Genomic DNA, 23,682 nt, shown 5'->3' on the forward strand with positions numbered 1-23,682 from the left:
ACATAGAATCTTATCTATGAGTTTGATAGAACCTTTTCCTTTTATCAAACATGGTGTATCATTACCAAATCTTACACTATTTTGATCATAACAATTTAAGGTAATAAACTTATATGTGAGCATCCACTATCAATGATCCATCTATCATTTTTTTTCACACAAGTCACAAGTGTGGTTGCCTCATCTTCATCAAATTCATCCTTCATCATAACATACACCACTTCATCATCATGTTCATCAGAATCATCCCTTGTTTCCTCTTCAACAATGCAGAATGACTTCTTGCCTTTATCTTTGTAATCTTTGTTGTCATCTTCTCTTATGATCTTCTACTTGTCACCACCTCTGTAGTTTATCTTCTATGTACATCTTGTAGCAATATGACCAACCTCATTGCAATTGAAACAAATGATGGGTAACTTACCTTTGAACTTGTCCTTACCTCAGTGGAATCTTTTTGCCAGTAATTCTTCCAATTATTCAACATCTTCCTCATCTATAACACTATCCATAGATATATATTTTATCTTTCTCTTCTTCTTTAGCTTCACTTTATTAGAATCTTTCAATAACAACTTAGCTTTGAAAGTAGATTCAAGACTCTTAGGTTTGTAATTATCAAAGTTAGATAGCTCAAAAGTAGTGAGTCTACCTACCAGACCTTCAAGGGTTAGATTCCTAGAATACATCTCAATTCTTGAATTACAAAAAATCTAATATCATAAATAGGTAATACTATTCTCAAGACTTTTCTTAACACAGTATCATCATCTATCTGACAAGTAGCTTCTTTTATTGCACTAACAAATTATTTTATTCTAGTAATGTATTGAGCAATGTTTTCACCTTCGTCTATTCTTATATCAACAAACTTACCTCTGAGACTCTCAGATTTGACTCTTTGAACATTTTTGTCTCTTCCAAAGATGGCTAGGGCATCCTACATTTTCTTTGCACTATCAAAAACCTTGATATTATCAAATTTGACATAGCTTAGGGTAGAGGCAATCTCCAACATTAGCTAATTGTATTCATTTTTCTTCTTCATATCTTCACTAGTTAGGACTTCAACTGGATTAACATTTTCCATAGAAATGGTATATTTTGCATGATCTTCAAGTCTTTTAAGGTGTAGCTTCATCAAACTTTTCCATGCAGGAAAGTTATCTCTATTGAGCTTGGGTTATTCTCTTTTAGACATCATGATATTTGTGCTTCTAGTACCTTAAAACTAGTCCTATCAAGTAGATGGCTCTAATACCTATTGTTGGAATTCTTTAAAATAACTAAGAGGGGGGGTGAATTACTTATCCAACATCCAAATATATAAATAAAACTTTTCACAGCTTAGTGAACCCATAAAACATTTATACTCATGTATGTATCCATAAGATTATGCAATCACTTAAAACTTGTAAGTTACTATCAAATCAACTTGAAAAAATGTAAAGCATAATACATAATAGATTCCTCAAAACACTTAACATAATGATTTACATGGAAACCCAATTTGAGAAAAACTACTAGTAACATGCTACTATTTTCCACTCTTTTGAAGTGATGCCCTATGAAAGGTCAACCCTATTAAAGGTTACAATACACACTGTTAAATATGACACTGTTAAAGGATTTCAATCACCCTATTAGGAGTGAGCCTTGTTAAAAGACTCTAAGCCATTCACTTGGAATGTAACCCAGTTAAAGGATTTACAAATGACTGTTAGGTCAACCTTAATCCAAAGAATTTACCCTAGATTGATACATTTATTAGAGAGTAATAATAGAGCTTTGATATGATACAACTTACAACTTCTCTTATAGATTGCAAATCTCTATTCAGTTCTCAATTTTGCTTGGCCTTCATACTTTTAAGCTCTAATAGCTTGTTCACCCTTTAAGCATTCATCTCCTTAAGCTTTCTTGCTTAACATGTCATTGTAGACTCTTCTCTTAGGTCATTTGATGAAGCAAAACCCTTAACTCCTTTTCTTCCTTAGGTTCTCACACATGACAACTTGTCTTCATGACTAGACATTCTTATAAATAGGAAATTAGAATATTTTTCTGCTCATTTTCCATCATCAAAATTTAGGTTCTGGATGGATTATTTAGGATACAATGTATCTACCCCATATCTCATATTTCTTCTAGAAACTTCTCCTAGAATCTATTTGAATTTTCCTAAAAATGGTTTATCTTAAATTTTGTGCCACCAGCTCATCAACCTTATCTTTCACCTAGTTCACAAAATTCAAGAAAATAAACTTGTTGGCTTAGATTTGACAAATATTTGATCTTTAAAATAATGCAGGAGCTCAACATTATCAACCTTCTGATGCTCGACACATACTACTTTGTTCGACATCTATTATGAAATCACTTGGCATCAACTAAAGTTTACTAATGCTCAACATCAACTTTCTTACTCAGCATCCACTAGAATTTTCTTTCACTTGGCTCCTATTGACTTTCTGCTTGGCTTGCACTATCTTTGCTCAACACCTACTATCCACTCAGTCAAGCTTGATAGAGAAACTTTGTGTAACTTATTCCTCTAAACTTTCTTAGTGTAGCCAACATTTGTAACCTTAAGTAGATTATTAATATATCATGTCATTACTATCTTCACTAATTCTTGTACTTCATTACATAATCATAAATCAACCTTTCCTCTAGGTGTTTTTGTTGCATCTTATTGATCAAACCCTCTTCATTAATCAACTAAGTGATAGTACTTGAATCTTATAAGTAGTTGTCTTACCAGCAAATAGCAAGTTTGAAATTAGTGACAAAACAATGATTGAAACACATAGTCTTCTTCAACAATCTCCTCCTTTCTATAATCTCTCTCAACAATGATCTTTTTAATCAAATCTCAACATATTTGTCATGTTTTTATTTGAGGTAGGAGTTGACATCTCAACTCTTATCTCATCTCTAGATTTAGACCACTACTCTCCTCTATGCTCAACATATAGCACATCATTCTAAAAATCATTGTTAATCTCAAAGAAAATTTTAGCATTCTATCTAATAATTTGACAATCAACTTCCTCTTCATCAGAATTATAATCTACCATTTTTCTTTAGTACAAAACTTTTCAATAATTCTTACATTTTCACATTCAAATATTGTCTTAGTTCTATAGTTGAAACATATGTATGACTTTCTCTTTAATAAGTAGCCAAGAAATATACCTTCATCACTTCTAGGATCAAACTTACCAATGTCATCATCTCTCTTAATGTAAAATTTTCTCCCAAATATTATAAAATATTTTATTGACGATGAATTACCAAACCATAACTCATAAGGTGTCATGCTCATACCTTTTCTGATCTGCACTCTATTTAGAGTGTACACTGTTGTATTAACTGCTTCTCTCTAGAATGTCTTAGAAACATCATTCTCAAATAGCATCGCTCTAGCTACCTCTATTACTAACTTATTTCTTCTTTTAGTAATCCCCTTCTACTTATGTGTTCTAGGTGAGGATAGTTGTCTTTTGATTCTATTTTATTCACAAAAGATGTTAAACTCTCTAGAGGTAAATTCTCCTCTATCTGATCTCAAACACTTTATCTTAACACTAGATTCATTCTCAACTCTATTCTTAAAAATCTTAAACTTCTCAAAAGATTTAGATTTCTTTTTAAGAAATGCTACCCACATAATTCTAGTGAAATCATTTACGAAAATCATAAAGTACCTTTCACCATAGAATCCTCTTGTTCTTGAAGGACCACTCAGATCTGTGTGAATGATCTCTAACTTCTCTATGGCAATGAACTTCTTACTGGGAAAAGAAACTTTCTTCTACTTAGCCAAAATACATTCTTTGCAAACAAAATTAGTAGGCTTTATCACCTTAGGCAAGTCTCTAACTACAAATTTTCTACTAACCTTCACAATATTATCAAAGTTTATATGAAAAAATCTCCTATGCTATAAGCAACTATTATAACTTTTGCAACCAAACATGTCATTTTAGTAGGATTCAACTTAAATATATTACCTTTTTATCTAGTTCCAATCCCAATCATCTTAGCATCCTTATTCTTGATAATGCAGTCCTTCTCTATGAACTGAAATTGATATCCCTTGTCTGCCAACTATCAAACACTCAACAAATTATGCTTTAATCCATCAAAAAAAAAAAAATTGTCAATGTTAGTCCTTCCATCTAAAATAATAGATCTAATCCATGTAATATTATAGGATCCATTGTTACCAACCCTAGCAATACCTCCACCATAGTTTTTGAACTTAACAAATTTATTTATATTACTAGTCATGTGATGTGAACAACCAATGTTAATTATCCAATCAAACTTCTTTTCAATATGGGAAACCAGAGCTCTTTCCTCTCTAATTTATTTATCAAGATCATCTTCCTTGATATCCATAAATCCCAATTCATCATCACTTTCACTTTGACCTCTTTCATCAGATTCTTCATCTTCATTAGCATACAAGAAATTTCTATCTCTATCTCTTCTAGGCTTAAACTTTCCCTTATACATTTTCTCTCTTTTAGGATAGTTAGATGCATAATGACCAAATTCAGCACAAGTTTAATATTTAAACATTTTCTTACCATCTTTTTATCTTCTCACAAGAAGGGCTATTCCTTCCTCAATCTTCTTGTCTTCATCAGATCTACTACTACCAGAAAAATATCCTCTTGTACTTGCACTCCTTGATAGATTAGTTCAAATTTCATAGAAGTGAAGGCTATTTTAGCTCTAGCTAGATCTCCAAACTATCTTAGATCTACTTCTGTAGACTCTAATCTTCCAAGAAACATTTCCTTTATGAAATCTTTAGTTCAAGGTATTGCTAGTTGAATCATCTAAGCTACTTGCTTGAATGGTGGCATCAAGATTTTCAATATCTTCCATATAAATTCATAATCTTCCTTGGTTCCACCAAAAGATCAAATTCCTACAACTATTTATTATATTATTCCAATATAACTTCTTACAAATTCATCTTTCATCATCTTGGCATCTTGAAATGCACATATCCAATTCTATAATCTCATTCTTTTTGCATGTGTATCACCTTCAAAAGTATCTTCTAACACTTTCCAAATTTCATGAGATGTTTGAAGTGACTTTTCCTAATTGTATTCATTCTCTATAAGATTTGATAGTAGGGATTCTCTAGCTCTCATGTTACACATGAACAAATCTCTCTCTACCTCACCGCATTCCTCAAGCTTTTCTTCTTCCATAATTGATTTCTCACTCTTTCTCAAAATCCAATCACTCAAACCCATGCACAACAAATGAGTCCTCATCTTCTCCTTCCAACTATCATAGTTTGCCTCATTAAATCTAGGACTATTCTTTCTCAAAATATGTTTCATTGATCTCTCAAAGTTGTTAAGCTTATCCTTCAAGGACTTGATGCTCTAATACAACTTGTTAGAATATAGAGTCTACTAATATAACTGGTGTGGGGTGGGGTGGGGGGTGCATTTGTGGGGGGTGAATCAATTATCCAACTATTATCACAATTATAAATCTTAAACAAACTTAACCATATGATCAATATAAACTAAAACTATAATAAGATACTCATACACAATTAACACTAGATATGTTAACTAGGGAAACCCTTGATTATAGGAAAAACCCTAGTGGGGATGGTACTCACAAGATGTTGTACTAATAAAAATATTCCTTGTTAAAGGATAGACCCTATTAGGAGTCTATTACAATATTTAGTACATATGAGTCCCTATTGGAAGACCTCGAATCCATATTAGGAGATTCCAACCCTGTTAGGAGTTGTGCTAATTCTATTAGGAGTTGTGCCAATTTTGTTAGGAATTATGAAAGATAGATGGACCCACTACCCAAATAGCTTCAAAGTTAAAACTAATGAACCTATTATCCAAATTATATTTGTATTATTCCTTTTAGAATAATAGAAATGAAATTTACTTCCTTCCTCTATCTCTTTCCTATCAACCAGAATTCTTCTCTTTTAGATCTTGTCACCAAATCTCACAATTTGCATCTAATAATCCATTGGATCACTTACTCACACTTAGTAAGAAATCTTCTCCTTTTCACATTTTAGAGTTCTACTTGATACAACATTGATACTTCATTAGATATTACAAAAAAGGAAAACAATTTCTTTTATTACCATATCATCATAATAATTCCTTGAGTCAGCTTTGAGGCTTTCTCAATTAATTATAATAAGATAATTAATTAATTACAATTACAATAGCACTATCAACTCATAGTCTATACAAAAATTCACACATGTGATACTAGGGCTTGCACACTCACTGACATCATCATACAATAGTCCTCTATCACTGTGTGACTACTCACTTGTTCATTGCATCTTAGATGTAAGATAGCAATCAAACATTAGAACCTTGTTCTCCAATACTCTATTTATGTACTGCTCTTGGTAAATTAGGTACAACTATCATACACCATCAACTTAGACTCTATACACTTAACCATGTCATCAAGACATAGTCTAGAACATATCCTCAACTATGCATCACCAAACAATCAAACCCTTGTCCATGCCAGTAAGATATCTAACTATTGTTCCCCTAATCTTTACAAAAACAAATTCTATGTTGACATCAATGACAAACACAGTCATGAATGCAACATGTCAATACTCTCGAAAGCTTAGGATACTCCCCCAATGTAGTATCATCAACATTCATGCTAATAGGTGCTACATACCAAAGAGTCATGACTACAATCTTTCATGACATGATCCATAAGAACATGGAGGATTATGTTGATGATACCCTCACAAAACTTAAACAATGAAGCACTCACATATGTGACCTATGTTTGATACTAGACCACATGAAATGGTTTCAACTTAGGCTTAATCCTAGAAAGTGTACTTTTGGTGTCAAATCTAGAAAATTATTAGGGTACATATTATCAGCTAAAGGCATAGAGGTTGACCCAAAAAAGGTACAATCTATTATGGAAATTCCACCTCCCAAAAATATTAGTCAACTAAAGAGTCTGTAAGGACACATTCAATCTATTAAGAGGTTCATATCTCAGCTAGGTGATAGATCACAACCATTCAATAAAAATCTTTATAAAGGGTATGCTTGCATATAGAGTGAGGAGTGCGAGAAGAGCTTGGATCAAATCAAATAATATCTAGCAAAGCAACCTATCTTCATGTCTCCAATTCAGGGAAGCCTTTGATTATTTGCATCTCATCTACTACAAATTATCTAGGAGCTTCATTAGCACAATATGATGAGAATGGGAAAGAAAGAGCCATATATTACTTAAACCATTTATTATTTTCCTATCATATCAATTTAAAAAATATTCAGAAATATTGTCTAGTTCTAGTGTTTGTATCACAAATAAATTGCCACTACATGCTCACACATACCACGCAGCTTGTTGCTAAAATTGATCCCTTGAAGTATCTCTTAAGTAAGGTTGCACTTATAGGAAGACTAGTGAAATGGATGATGATTCTTTTAGAATTTGACATTCAATACATTGAATATAAGGCTATCTAATGATAGGCTATCGCTCATCAACTTGTTGAGTTCTCAATCACATATAGCACTCATATGTAGATTGATTTTCTCAACACATCCATCATGTATGTTATAGAAAGGACCTAGAAGATGTTCTTTGATGGGTTGTATACTCAAAATTGAGTTTGTGCTATTATTTTATTTGTTACACATCATGGCTATACTATTCTGAAATCTTATAAGCTACTATTTTAATGCATCAATAATATAGCCAAATATGAAGCTCTCACTAATGGAATCAAGCTAGCCCTTGAACAAAGAACAACCAAGCTACACATCTATTGAGATTCCTAACTTATCATAAAATTATGTTAACAATAAGTATCAAAATAAGGATGATAAACTAATCCTCTATAAGAAATTGATAGACGCTCTAAGGGATTACTTCACTTTTATCATATTCCATCAGATCCTTGGAGCTAAAAACAAGGTTGAAGATGCTATAGAAACTTTGGCATATATCTTTAAATTATAAGAGCATGAGTCTCACTTTGAGTTCCTAGTGGAAGAACTACACCATCCAACCTACAATTCCCCCAATGACTGAGTCATTTGCACCATTATCAATCATGATTCCTCTCTTTACTCCACCATCTTCTCTAATTTATGAGACCAAATGATTCTTGAGAACCTTAGATGTAATGAAAAGTGTCATATTATTTCTAATGCTTCCCATTACACCCTCATCTCTAGTGACCTATATAGAAAGATCTTACACAAAACGATTCTTAGGTGTCTAGAGACAGACAAGTCCAAAGAAGCATTAGTTGAAGTTTACACTGACATTTGTGGGTTGCACTCTAATGGCCTTTCACTTTCTCATTAATTTCCTAGTGTGGGATACTATTGGTCAACTATGCAAGCTATTGTTTTATTGGTAATATGGTTAGATATATGTCTTTGTAGTTGTCATTTATGGCAACATGTATTTAGCATTTCATTTATGCATTTAGAGTTAGAAAATTATCTAAGTGTTAGAAAATTTGCAATAGTAAGGAGACAAATGTGATGTGTATAGATGAATCATTGAGAGTTATCTTATAAGTAGTTGAGAAAATTTCTATAATAGTTTCATGATGATGTGTGCAAGTACACAAGTGTGTACAGACAGTATGACTTGAGTTATAGTTGAAATAGTAGTACAAATATTTAATAGAGTAGAATAGAGTATATCAGTAATATTTTGTGTATAGCTTAGGGAATAATTATGGTGAAAAAATAATTACTAATTCATAATGAGAAGAATTTTTCGATATTAATCCATAAGTTATTTTATATTATGTCAAGTGTGTGAAGACATGAAAGCTAATTGAGTAGAGATTTGCTAATATGCAAGGTATAAATAAAGATCTTATCTTGATCTCTCATCCTGATGATGAATAACATAGTGTGATTCAAAATATTGATGATAAAAATTTATGATACAATCTAATCTAGAAGCAATACTAACAAATGATCTTATCTTGTGCAGTTTGTGTATGTGATATGTGTGATTGTAATGTGATATGTGAGCAATATAAGTGATGCAAATTATTATGAAGGAAGCTTATATGTTATGTGAGCCTTATGTGATGTGAGATCTGATATATGATCAAAACAAGTGCAAGTTATAGCAATGAGAAAGTACTACATGTATATCTACTCTTATAAAGAACTAGAATGTATTATTGCATGTTAGGGCAGTGGGCTCTTCTTGCATATATTTTATTTGTTCTATCAAATCATAACAGGGTCGAAGAAACTCCTAACAAGGTTGAAGCTTCTAAAAAGGCCTAGTCCTCTAACAAGGACTTGAGACACCATATGTACTTCATAGACTCCTAACAGGGTCAATATCCTTAACATCATTCTTTTTTGAGTGGATCATCTAGTGGGCATCATCCCCACCAGGGTTTTCCCTTGGCCAGGGTAGTTAAAAAATAATGGTGTTATGAGTTCTCTATGTGCATGGTTATATTTACTATTTAGCATTGTTGGTTTACTTTCATACGCATGTTATAAAGTAGTTAATAATATTCAATTATGGGCAAAAGTTTATAGAATAATTATTCACCCACCCCCTCTAAATATTATCTATTTCTAAGAATTGGTATTAGAGCTTAAATTCTTTGAAGAGGTGTAATAGTTTAAGTAAGATCCCTATGAATTTGGAATAGTTGAAGAGAAATCTTGAAGAAGGTCTTGAACAGATTGACCTTCTTACAAAGGAAATAGATAAACTGTAAGATAGGTATGAAGATGAAAAAGTTTATAGTGGAAAACTGAAAGATAATATCGATGACATGAAATCTGGTAAAGAATCAATTGTACAAACTAGTGACAATGATGAAGTAGGAAATCTTAAGAAAGAAAATGAGATCTTGAAACATGAGTTGAAAATTGTTGAGCTTAAGTTGAGTTTTAAGACAAATGATAGTAAGAGTGATCCTAATCTAAAATCTAAGAACACAAACCTTAGATCCTAGTTAAGTCAAGTGACATTTAAATTAGATTCTATTAAGATAGAACATACCAAATTGGAAAAGTACAACATTATTCTAAAAGGAAAGTTGACCCAAGCCAAGAAATAGTTAAAAAAGCTTTATGCATGTTCTAAGAAAATTGATGAGCAAATACTTTTGAAAGACCCTCTTATGACAAGATAGGTCTTGGATGTCTTATTGGATAAAAGTAAGCAAAGAAAGTTGAGATTATGAAAGAACCGAATTCTATTATAGAAAGCCCTAAGGAGACTAATTAGAATATGATCTAGTCATCTAAAGAAGTTGAGATAATTGATTTGTCTAGAAAGTCTTATGAACCTACGTTAACAGGGGAAGTTGATCAACCTAAGCAAGATGATTCACCCAAGGACGTTAGACATGAATTTAGATGTAGATGTTTCATATGTAATGAAGTTGGACATATGAAGAGAGATTGCATAGGAAAGTCTTTTAAACATATTGCTAATTTATATTGTTATAATTGTCATGGTTATGGACATAAAGTAGTAGAATGTAACAAACCTAAAGTTGATGGTAATAATGAGAATAGTAGAATATTTGGGAATACTAACCCTGCAAGTAATGAAAGAGGAAGATCCTAGAGAAGATCCAATTATGGAGAAAGACCTAATTGTGAAAGGAAGCATATCATATGCTAAAAGTGTAGCAATCTTGGGCACATTGCAAGGAATTACATAGCACCTAAAAGTCAGCATGGAACCGGTTAGAGGAGAAATGCACCTATATGTTAGCTAAATAACTTTGGACACATAGCAAGATACTATAAAATGGATAGAAGGAAATTGAATAGGAATCCTAATGATAGGAGGAATAACAATAGAAATGGAAGAAGGAATGAAAATGGAAGTGGCAATAGTTAGAAGGAAGGAATTAAGGAGCATGTTGATGAATTCAAGGAAGCATTTGTGAAAGATTGTAATCCAAAGAGCTCTTGTTAAGTTTTGGAAGAATAGTAGTTTGATGCATCAAAAGGGAAATTGAAGTCAGAGATTGTTTATGAGTCATACTCCCTAAATTAAGTAGTTTTAGAAAATTTAGAGCGTCAATTGGTCATAACTAATGTTAGAGAGAAAGTTGGAAGTTGTGCAGTTAATAGAAGGTAGAGGACATAGACAAGAAACTATGATCAAGTGTGCAAGTCTAGATATGATCACAATAAGTGGGAATTCAAAAAACAAGTTTACTTGTGAATAGAGACAATATTTGAATTTGTGGCAGATACACATTTGATGTGTAGTCAGATTTTAAATTATTTAAGGATTATGAATAAGTTTGTGTGTACCATTTGTTCATGTGAAGTTTCTTAAGAGAATTAAAGAGTTATTTGACAACAATTTGAAGTGTGGAAAGAAGTTCTCGAAGGAAAACATTGCATGAGCCCTAAAATTCAATTTTAAGGTATTTTACCAAGCTAAAATGAAGTTTTTCAATGCATAAAGTTGAATTTCAATGGCTAGTTAGACAGTCTAAGATGTGAGTGAAAGCCCACAATATGTATTCAAGAAATATCCATTTGTTCCACTTATGGATGACCCATTAGGTGCATTTTTTCAAGTTCTACAAAATGTGGTTTATGTTGAAGATATCAAAAGCTATATTCATTGCAAGATAGAGAGTATAGGTGATGATGATATACACCAAAATTCAGGAGTCATGTACAATAATGACTTAACCTTGAAGTATGAGTATGCAAACCTAGATGGTTTAACTATTGTGAATTATATGTTTTATACATAGTTTGACAACCAAGATTGGACCCAAATCATTTTGAGTAAGGTACATGATAATATGTTTTAGTTAGGTGATGTATAGGTAGAAATTGATAATGACCTAATTCATAAGGTCACAAGATTGATTAATGAGTGATGTAATCCTATTAATGAAAAGAATGTAAGAAAGATGGTTGAAACCAACCTGTTTACAACATTTGATGGAAGGAACATGAAGGTAGACTCAATTCAAGATAAAGGAGTGAAATTATTGAGAAAGATATTAGGGTACAAGTTTAACCATGGTTCAAGGGTTAATTTAGTACCAGCTAGATTTTTACATGCAGCTTATGTGATGGCAATTCAAGGAAGGAAAGTAAATTTATGTGTGATTATCATATTACACTTGTTAGACAATATTGTTAAACTGAAGAAGACCAAGAGTCCAGTCTTCAGATTTAAGTCCTTATTGATTAATTTGTTCTTTTATGCAAAAAGGAAATTCCCACGCATGACAAATTAGGATATTAATGAGTGTGCAATGAAGATGGTGACTCAATCCTATAGATCAAAGCTAGAGAATGTCAAAGATAGTAACATTGATAGAATGATGAAGAGTTTCTAGACTAGGATGAAATGGAGATACAAAATACATCCCTCCATGGTAGAGAAGTACAAGGATGATATATACTTCATGGTAGAAATAAATAACACATCAATAGAAGTTGTGTAACCAAGGGATAATTTCATAGAGCCCATAGGTTATAAGATCAGCACAGAGCTTATAGAAGGATATATGCAGGTCATACTTCAATTTGAGAAGGATACTAAGTTCCCTAGATGGGAAACCTATGATGAGAAGATGAGAATGGTGTTAGTTCTTGATTTAATAATTTTGGAAATAACCAGGAAACTAGACCAATACATCTAAGATTAGCAAATTCCTATGGTGGATGCACTTGACTATAGTCTTGGGCCAACTATAAGGATAAATCCTTCTTCTTCAAGAGGTTATGTTAGACCTAGGTGGGTGAACCTTATATTCTTTATATGCTACCAGTGTAAAGGCATATAATTGAATCTCAATAACAGATAAAATCCCTTAATCTTCTATGTTTATGCAAACATTCATGGGTGAAATAGCTAATAACAAAGTACATGAACCTGATAAACCAAGTGAAGGAAAACTCTTTTAATTTTTAAACATAAAAGGAAAGATATTCGATTAAGATTTGTATCTCAACGTCATCTGGGTATACAACAACAAAGAACATGCAATCTCTAAGCTGACCAGTCCCTTATCCATTGGGCATCAACTAATCCTTAACATATAGATGGATACCTAAATTATACTCATATATTTAGGCATATGATCTATCTATTTGACTTGCAAACAGACATCAATCTTCATAAAAACTCGCATGCTTATGATGAAATCCTTCTAGTGTAACCTGTAACCCTATCAGTATAAACAAGCATTTACATGGATCTTTGTTCCAACAAAAAATTCATCTTGACATACAACCTTAAAGGATTGCAACTAAGTCCAAGCTCTTCATTCTCAAACACAAAACATTACAGATAATAGAAGGAGACAAAAATCAAAATAAAACTAAGGAAAATGAAACTCGTGCATTAATTTCATTGAAACCAATACATCATCTATACATCAAAACTCAGAAAATACACAAAGAATGACTATATAATATGAAATGCCTCAAAAGGAATACAATATGTTGTTCATAATAGAAGAACACTAAGAAAATGGTATCACAACTATGAGAAAAATCTCAAGAAATTGGAACCAAAGTGGTCCCACAATCCTCCTAAAATCTCCAAAGAATTGGAATATATGAAGTGTCTAACCCCTAAAACACAATGCAAAAAGAATTTCTCCATTTGGGTCAACTGGGTCAAAGATATAATTGGTCAAACAGGGCTACCCAGAAATATGAACAGTATGCAAATTTACAACAAAGGCAACTGACAAACTTTGAGACATTCAAAACCTAATCAAAACATGTCAAAATGACTTGAAACTTGGAACATAGGTTCTCTATTATTCATACTAAATATCCTCAAAGTGGCAGGTTATGAAACATAACTAGGTAAAACATATTTAAAGGCAAACATGCCCTCTTGTCAATGTTTGACAATTAGGTAGAAAAGTGAAATATGACACTAGCTCAAACTGGGACTTCGCAGAATAGTTCAAAATGTTAGTTTATCATCATGGAACACATGGATAGACTAAATGAAGGGTGTTAGAAACATAAAAACATCATTTAGGCATTAACACAATAGCCAGGTACATATGCATGAAAAGTGTTCAGAGGGGCTCTAAGTGACTCAAAATTTGGAATGGACACTCAAAATGGGAATGTAATTTTGAGCACCAATAGTGGCTATGTCTGGGGATGCATGCCCCTTGTGGACATGGCAAGAATTTAGATCTCTAGCTGAAGAAGACCACTTCAAAAAATTTCTTCGAACAAAATTTTGAAAATAAGGAAACTACTCTAATTGTACAAGATGGTGACCTTGAGCCACTGAAAATTTTTCAAAGCTTCCTACCTCTGTCATATACTTGATTCTAATTAACATCTCCTTGAGGTAAACTGAAACATTGACTAACCTTCTTTTTACCACATACATTAGATCTTCTCATTAGTGAATTAGGTGAAACAAAACCATTTTCATAGTGTACATAACAACTTGAATCAATTTATTCAGCTTGCTCACTATGAAATTGTGAATCAACATGATCATAACTATTTTCATTAAACTAAAACTAATCATCACTAACTGACTCATGGATACCTTCAACTAAAAACACAAAAGTTTGATATTCTACTTCATTCAATGAGTTACATGAAACAATTTGTAACTCACCTTATGTATCAAGGTGTGAAGGGCATGTAAAATCTGATCCCTGCCTCTTTGTAGTCATATTACTCATCACATTAGATTTACCACTCATTGAAAACTCTTCACACTGAAAATTTTGGTTAGTCACCAAATTTGAAAAATTGTTCATAAAACATTGATCCAAAATTTGTTGATCACAAACTTTTTCTTCATCTAACATACTATTAGAATGAACCTTAAAATCATTAAATGTCCTATTACATGATTTGTCCATATAAAAAGGAAACTCAAAATCAGCAATAGGACTTTCCCTATTTCCCTCTTCATTTGAAGTATCAAAACATATTGCAGTACTATCACCAGCATGAGAAAACATTGAGACAGTAGAAAAATTCCCCTCAAAAACACCCCCTACATCTATCAAGTTGTCATGTGCACATACACTTGAGGTGTTGTCATATGCACCTCCAAAGTTTCATAAATATTTTTTAGATTCTATATCTTTTTCTATATCAAACATTGGGGAAATGAATTGACTAAATGAAAAACCATGAGGGAAAAAATAGATATCCTTAGAAGTACTTACATATTTCTCAAACTCATGAGCCAATAAATCTGAAACCTCATCGAGGCTCAAGAAAACTTCCTCACAAATCTTCTCCTGGCTATGATTACTATCTAGATGACATGAAGAACTTATAAAAATAGTAATATTAGTACAATAATCTAAAATATCATAATCATTATAACACTCATTCTCATTATGGAAATCAACACTTCTACTACTGTTACAAGCATCCTCAATCTCATATTCACTACCACAAGACTCATTTTCAATTTCATATCCATCTTATTCATGCTAGTTACAACCCTCTAATTGACTAAAAGTTTAATCCATCTCTTCACACTCAGAAGATAGATTATCATTATTTATGGATTCATTACATTCATGACTACCTTGACTTTCAACACATGTATTATCATCATCAAGAGACATAATATAAACACTATCATTATCACTTTCCATCTCCCTAATGAATCTCTCAACTTGTAAAAGCTCTTGTAACCTTATAGGTGCTAGCCAGTTAACTGAATTAGGTGCTATAATAACTAGGAAAACACTTGGTAGAGAAGATTCCTCTGGTCTAGAATGCAAAGGCATCATATAGATTGCTAATTTAAACTTTATATAAACTTCTTTAACATTTTGACCCTGAAGACTTCCCATTTTTCCCTTGACTATATTGAAAATTGTATTGTGAATTTTCTTATTCAACATATCAATATTACTAGCCATAGTTGAAAAACTATCAAAAAATTGTAGACTAACCTCAAACTTGATGTTTGAATCCATCTTAAAATAAAAACTCCACCTCTTCCTCTAGTGCTTAAAATCATTGAATGGAGGTATTGATTCTTTTAACATTCGATCTTTCATGAAAAGTAAAATACCTTTAGTGTTGATGCAAAAACTTTCCTCTACTAATTCTGGCATTGGAGTGACCTGATACTCCTTCACATACTAATGAAAAATTTGTAGAGCTGCCACCTTCTTTAAAAGGACAAAATAAAACACAATAGTGATCTACTTTCAAACATTTAGATTTTTTATAATAGTAGGAATAACAACATTGAACCTTAGTCAAGCACTTCTTTTCCAAGAAACTATCAAGAGCTTCAAATCTACCCTACACTTGAAAGTCCTTCAACTTTTAAACATGAAATCAACTAGGATACATTGGTACAGAGATAGAGTCACCACTCATATACATGAGAAATAAAACAAGATTTGTCACTTGACAAAATCTAAACTAGAATTTCAATGGTAGGAAAAAATAGATCATCAAACTACTCTTATAGATTTACAATCTTGAAAAATAGAGAACAAACCATGCTTGTTCACCCATGACTCTGAACAATATAGCACTTTGAAAACACTTCTAGCTGAACTGACTAATGATGAGAACACTAGTGACAATACAATGTTTCTTCAACCTTCAAAGCTACTATAGTCCTAGATGAAACATCACTAGGAGGCATGAAACTTCAGCATGACCTTGCTGATAAAAAACTTTAAACATGTCTTTCTTGTAATTGTATTGAATCGCCTTCAAATTGCAATACTCCCCAGCAAAGTTTCCATTTTGTTAGCTCCTAATTTAATAGTTTTGGAAATAACCAAGAAACTAGACCAATACATCTAAGGTTAGAAAATTCTTATGGTGGATGCACTTGACTGTAGTCTTGGGCCAACTATAAGGATAAATCCTTCTTCTTCTTTAGGCTCTATTAGACCTAGGTGGGTGAACCTTAGATTCTTTATATGGTACTAGTGTAAAGGCATATAACTGAATCTCAATAATAGATAAAATCCCTTAATCTTCTATGTTTATGCAAGCATTCATGGGTGAAATAGCTAATAATAGAGTACATGAACCTGATAAACCAAGTGAGGGAAAACTCTTTTAATTCTTAAACATAAAAGGAAAGATATTCAATTAAGATTTGTATCTCAGCGTCATCTAGGTATGCAACAACAGAGAACATGTAATCTCTAAGCTAACCATTCCCTTATCCATTGGGCATCAACTAATCCTTAACATACAGATGGATACCTAAATTATGCTCATATATTTAGGCATATGATCTATCTATTTGACTTGCAAACAGACATCAATCTTCATAAAAACTCTCATGCTTATGATGAAATCCTTCTAGTGTAACCTATAACCCTATCAGTATAAAAAATCATTTACATGGATCTTTGTTCCAACAAAAAATTCATCCTGACATATAACCTTAAAGGATTGCAACTGAGTCCAAGCTCTTCATTCTCAAACACAAAACATTACAGATAACAAAAGAAGGAGACGAAAATTAGAATGAAACTAAGGAAAATGAAACTCTTGCATTAATTTCATTGAAACCAATACATCATCTATATATCAAAACTCAGAAAATACACAAAGAATGATTGTATAATATGAAATTCCTCAAAAGGAATACAATATGTTGTTCATAACAGAAGAACACTGAGAAAATGGTATCACAACTATGAGAAAAATCTCAAGAAATTGGAACCAAAGTGGTCTCACAATCCTCCTAAAATCTCCAAAGAATTAGAACATACGAAGTGTCTAACCCCTGAAACACAATGCAAAAATAATTTCTCCATTTGGGTCAATTGGGTCAAAGATATAATTGGCCAAATAGGGCTACCCAGAAATATGAACAATATACAGATTTACAAAAAAGGCAACTGACCAACTTTGAGACATTCAAAACCTAGTCAAAACATGTTGAAATGACTTAAAACTTGGAACATAGGTTCTCTATTATTCATACTAAATATCCTCAAAGTGGTAGGTCATGAAATGTAACCATGTAAAAGATATTCAAAGGAAAACATGCCCCCTTGTCACTATTTGACACTTAGGCAGAAAAGTGAAATATGACGCTAGCTCAAAATGGGACTTCACAAAATGATTTGAAATGCCAATTTATCATCATGTAACACATGGATAGACTGAATGAGGGGTGTTAGAAACATAAAAACATAATTTAGGCATTAATACAATAGCCAGGTACATATGCATGAAAAGCGTTCATAGGGGCTCTAAGTGACTCAAAATTTGGAATGGACACTCAAAATGGGAATGCAATTTTGAGCACCAACAAATAGTTCACTCTAAGCTACATAGCATGGAAATAAATAATAATGTGGAGAAGAATATTGAATCCATCCTTAATGAATTAGGTATGACTCGTGAAGGGTTCAATGAAGTAAAAGGAATTTCACTAGAGATGAAGGCAAGTGGTCAGTCTGAAGTGATAGAAGCTACCCCAATTGTTACTGTAGGACCTTTCAAAGGTGTAACCATTGCAAAATAGAGTGCTCAAGTATCATATGTAGTAGTTACACAAGTGAAACCAATGAAGACAAGAAGTGATTAGCCTAGAAGGTGGTCAGAGGTGGAAGCACCTATTGTGCAGAGGAAATTAGAGAGACTGGTGAAGGTTAAGCAAGAACTTGCACCATCCGCTAGCATAAGGGTCAAGAAGACCACTAGTGGACTAGGAAAGAGAAGGAAGACACTACAAGTTAATGATTCTAAAGATTCTAAGAATGAAGCTGAAGATAGACCTTTTGAGAAAGTAGTACAAGAAGGTAGGACACTAGTATACAAGAAGGCATGGAAACCTAAGGTAGAGAACCTTAACATGCAAATAATAAATGATGATAATTTTTTTAAGTTAAATAAGCATTTATAGTTTGTATATAGAGAATGAGATTGTCAAAAATATGATTCTAAGGTATAAAATATTTGATAATATTGAGAAGAATATACCAGAGGACCTAAATAATAGGTTACTAAACAAAAAGAAGAGAGTAATAGAAGAAGAAAATAAGATAAGAGAAAAAATGGTCACTAAATTATGTGAAGTGAACTCAAAGGAGGATCTAGATAGAATTTTTAAGGGTATTGAACACTTTTTGATGAACAAAAGAAGACAAATTCTTCTTATGGGAGGAAACTATCAAGATGTTAGAAAGGAGATAGAGGAGGCTATTGTAAAATATAAAACCTCAATAGCAGAGGTGAGTGCATAGTCCAAAACTAAGAGCCTAGATTATGTACAAGCTAGTACACCTTCCAGTGATGAGGAAGAAGTAGAGGAGACACAACAAGCACTCTCACCCTCACACATTATTATGGGTACTAAATCCATATAAGTGGAAAATACACATATAACTATGGATGCAAAGGAGAATCATTTTGCAAAATTTGGCCAATCCATTGTTGGAAATATCACAGCATATACCAACTTTGATGATGATGAAGAAAAGGAAAAGAAGAAAGATGCTAAGGAAAAGAGGATAGAAGAGGAAAAGAAAAGGAAACATGAAGAAGAAGATAAAGGAAAAAAGAACCAGGAAGAAGAAAGAAAGAAGCAAGAGGAAGAGGAAAGAAAGAACATAGAGGAAGAGAAAATGAAGAAATTAGAGGAAGATTCTGAACTTAAGCAGAGGTGGAAGATTGTAATGCAAGAATCAACATTCTTGCTCAATCTAAAACATGTGGAGTAAAAAATTGGGAATGTAGTGTTATAGCATGAGGCTAACATACCTTATGTAGCCCTAGTAATTACATCTATTGTAGCACTAGTAGCTATCCCATCATCAGTGGTCAAAGATTAACAACATTATCAAATGATGATGATGATCAGAAGGGATTGATGAGCTCATTGAGAAAATTATTTGAGAAAAAAAAATCAGTAAAGTCCTTGGAGAAAACAAAAACTAGAGTCTTGGATAGAGTGCAAAAGGAAATTACCACTATTGTAGTCATTCTATAGTTGCAGTCAAAGGCTGAGGAGTGGTGAAGACCTTTGATGACAAATTTACAACTTTAGCTAAGGTAGCTTCAATGCAAGCTCAAGCCAAGCATGATGTAGCACTATTTGATACAATATGCACTAATTTGAGAAATGACTTGAAGGTACTTGATAGAAACATCAAGGAACTGAGGAAACACATTAATAAAGGTAAGAAGTTGTATGGATAGTGTGCATTTTTGTACAAGTATGTGATAGACTTTGAGAGTCAAATAAAGGGTAAGATGAATGAACTTGAAACACTCACTACAAAGATATAGCTCCCAAATACCAGCATTAAAGATTATGGAATATAAGTAGAGAAGATCCATAGTGCAATAAGAGGCCTAGTGTTTGACAAGGAGAAGGAAGAAAATAGATTCTCTAGTCTTAGAGAAGTCTTGTCACCAAAGATTAGCATATTGCAAAGGAAACTAGAGGAATGTCTTGCAGAAAAGACTTCTTATGACAAGTTTTCCTATAATAATTGAGCGTAGTCAAAGTGGAATCTTATGCACTATATACACTAATCAATATCTCTAATAAAATGAAGCAGAACTGGAAGAAATAAGTGGATAGGCTAAAACTTCTTTATGCAAGTTGTTTTTCCAGGATAACAAGTTGATCAACAATTGACCACCAAGTTTTTGTGGATATAGTTTTTGACACCTTTTCCATTGATCTTAAAGGGGGAGTAATATGTAAGCAAAATTTTATGTATGTATGTGTTAGCATGCTTTTAGCACTTGCATTCTAAATAGAAAATTCACCTCCGTAGAAGAAATTTTGGTTGGTTTTAATTGCTAATGATGATTACAATCTATGACTCATGAAGAAGATAACATTGTGGGCTATGTTGAACTTGAACCTTCAAGTTTGAGTTCAACTTCAAGTTCAATTTTGTAGAATCAAGGCCCAAGATGCAAACTCAATGGTCCACCTTGCCATGTTTTAAAATGCAGATTCAGGGGATCGATGACTCAAAGCTCAAGACTATGCCTAAATATAGTTTTAGGTTTTGAACATGAAAAGTTCATGGTTCAAGGTCTAGGTTCAAAAATTTTAGATCAAAGGTTCAGTTCAAAGTTCTTCTCCAAGTAAAAGGAGTTCGATGATGCACAAAAAAAATTATATTTAGATGCTCAGATTAATTGAAAAGTCATATTATCAAAAGGTTATGATGTGAGATTATATCACACACTTGAAGCATCAAAAGATCATGATCTTAATATGACCTCCATGGGACTAGATATGTTTTACAAAGATTCAAAGGGTATAGTCAGGTATAAACTCATGAACAATTCATTGTCTTAATGAAATATTATCCAATTTTAAAATATGAGATAATATGCCAATGTTCAAATTGAATATTCATAACCTTAATAGGGTGGCTTGGTCATTGAGGAAAATATATGAGGTCTCCCTATATGTGCAACCACTTGGTGATCAATGATTTTGACACGCAAGTGTATTATGGCAGCCTCACTCAGAGAGACTTTATCAACTCTAATATTGGGGTCACAAATATATGCATGGAAGTGTTGACATTACACAAGGACCATTTGAAAAAAATTCTAATATAAGCAACTCTGTTAGAAAATAATGTTAAAAGTGAGCATGAATTTTTAGGCACTGGTCAATACATAATCAATTATTCAATTTGTCAAAATCTATTTTCACATATGTTCATGCCTATGGTGATGAAGAATTGGAGGATTAATCAACCCTAGGACCCCATCCTCATAGCCTACACTTGAAAGTGTGAAGGTAACATCCCATGGTGGATATGTGTTAGAACTTGAGACAAGGAAGATGTGCACAAAGTGTTTGATAGAATACTCACTATGAGTTTAACAAAGATATAGGTCACCATGTTGATAAAGAGCATGGAATCAAGAGTATTCATGATTTTGAAGAGATTGGGCCTCAATATAATCATAGACATTGCATGTTAATTATTTGATAGAGTGTCATTCCAGTCCTCTATTATGATGTGAAGAACCACACTAGTGAAAGTTGTGGGTAGTAAATATATACATAGAAATAGAGTTGACTCCCCAAAAGACTCGATAAGGTGAAAAAATGTAAATGGTCCAACAAAATGCCTCTTGATAGTTTGTGTTTTGTCAAAAGCCACTAAATTGGAGTTACCAGAGTGCATTATGTACTGCTAATTCCTCTTGATATTGATGAATTCATTCACCTATGCTGGGAAAGATGAGTGAGATAAGATGCATCAACCTAAAAGAATTGCAATGGGAAACCATTTCCTCCCAAATTTGGCCCTTGATATGAAATGTCACATAGTTGGTGTCATTTGACTCTTCACTAAACACTGATGATGAGCCCCAAATTCTTTCTTGATTGAGCCATTGACAATGTTGTTCTCAAGAATGATAACTTCACATAGATAGAAGCAAAAGAGGATCTTTAAAATCTATCAAGATGAGTCTAACTAAGAGTGAGAAAGTGTTAGGTTATATTGAGCATGACAGTGTGTAAACTATTTGACAAATTTCCCATGAGAATCCTATATACTCAAATGATGGGTATAGTTAGTTGATAGAAAACTTGATTGCTTTAGCATTTTCCAATACCTTCTTGCATCCAAAGTTGAATGTAGTGCCTTTGCAACCTCATTGCTTCAAATTTATTTTTATTCTAATGACACCTTCCAGAACTTTAAGGAGTAAAGATGGAAGTAGAAGTTCATATACATACATAGAATGAGATGACACAGAGAGAATCACTAATCTCATAATCATTGATTACCTCTAGGTGTTGTTTCAACCCCACATAGTTATCCTAAGTTGAAGTGTCATGTGATAAAGACCTACAGAATGGTGGTTCATACTTAGCCAATCCAAATTCATAAAATGATAGGTGGCTTTAAATTGGTGGGTTATTATTATAGTTTTTCAAATCTAAGCATTTGGGAAGAGTTAGAAACCAAGAAATAAAACCACTAGGAGTATATTAAAAGAAGAAGGTAGAAAAAAAAAATTCCTAAGAATTAGTTATGTAATAGAAATGTTATGAGAAAGAACAAAGGTTAAATAGAAGACAAAACAATGTACCAAGAGTTCCTTTTTTTCAGGGTCTATAAGTTTTGAAGCTACAACTGCAGAGAAGGAGCACAATCTACAATAAGGAAAAGTAGAGATTTATTTTGTTTCACTATACTTTGATTTGATTTTTAGGAATAGGGTAATCCTATTGTTATGTTGTTATGTATTAGAAATGTAGGAACTTTGTATCTCAGATTTTGAAGTCTAAGTGTGAATTTTCTAGACTAATGTTGATTATGCAATCACTTTTCTCATTTTAAATGTAGTCTTTGTATAGTTATTCATTTTTTGTGAAGCAAAGAATAATTTCTTCTATTTTCTCTATAATAGGATAGATTGGCCAGGTAGTCTTGTGGTTGCCTCTAAGTCTTTCTTCTTCCATTTAGTTCTATTAAATCTAGGAATCACATTCATTCCATGTCTATGAATAAATGAATAAAACGTTAAGTACCTTCAAGTTAAAGGTACATCATAATATTTAAATTCATTGAAAATATATAAATGAGGGAGATGCACCTCTTAATTTAGAGGAGAGCTATCAATCAATGATAACTCATCCAACTGATAGTACATTTTGTCTTTCTTGTTGGGC

The sequence above is a fragment of the Cupressus sempervirens genome, chromosome 4 (genome assembly GCF_028749045.1).
Source record: "Cupressus sempervirens isolate cs-2001-9-10 chromosome 4, ASM2874904v1, whole genome shotgun sequence".
Taxonomy (NCBI): Eukaryota; Viridiplantae; Streptophyta; class Pinopsida; order Cupressales; family Cupressaceae; genus Cupressus; species Cupressus sempervirens.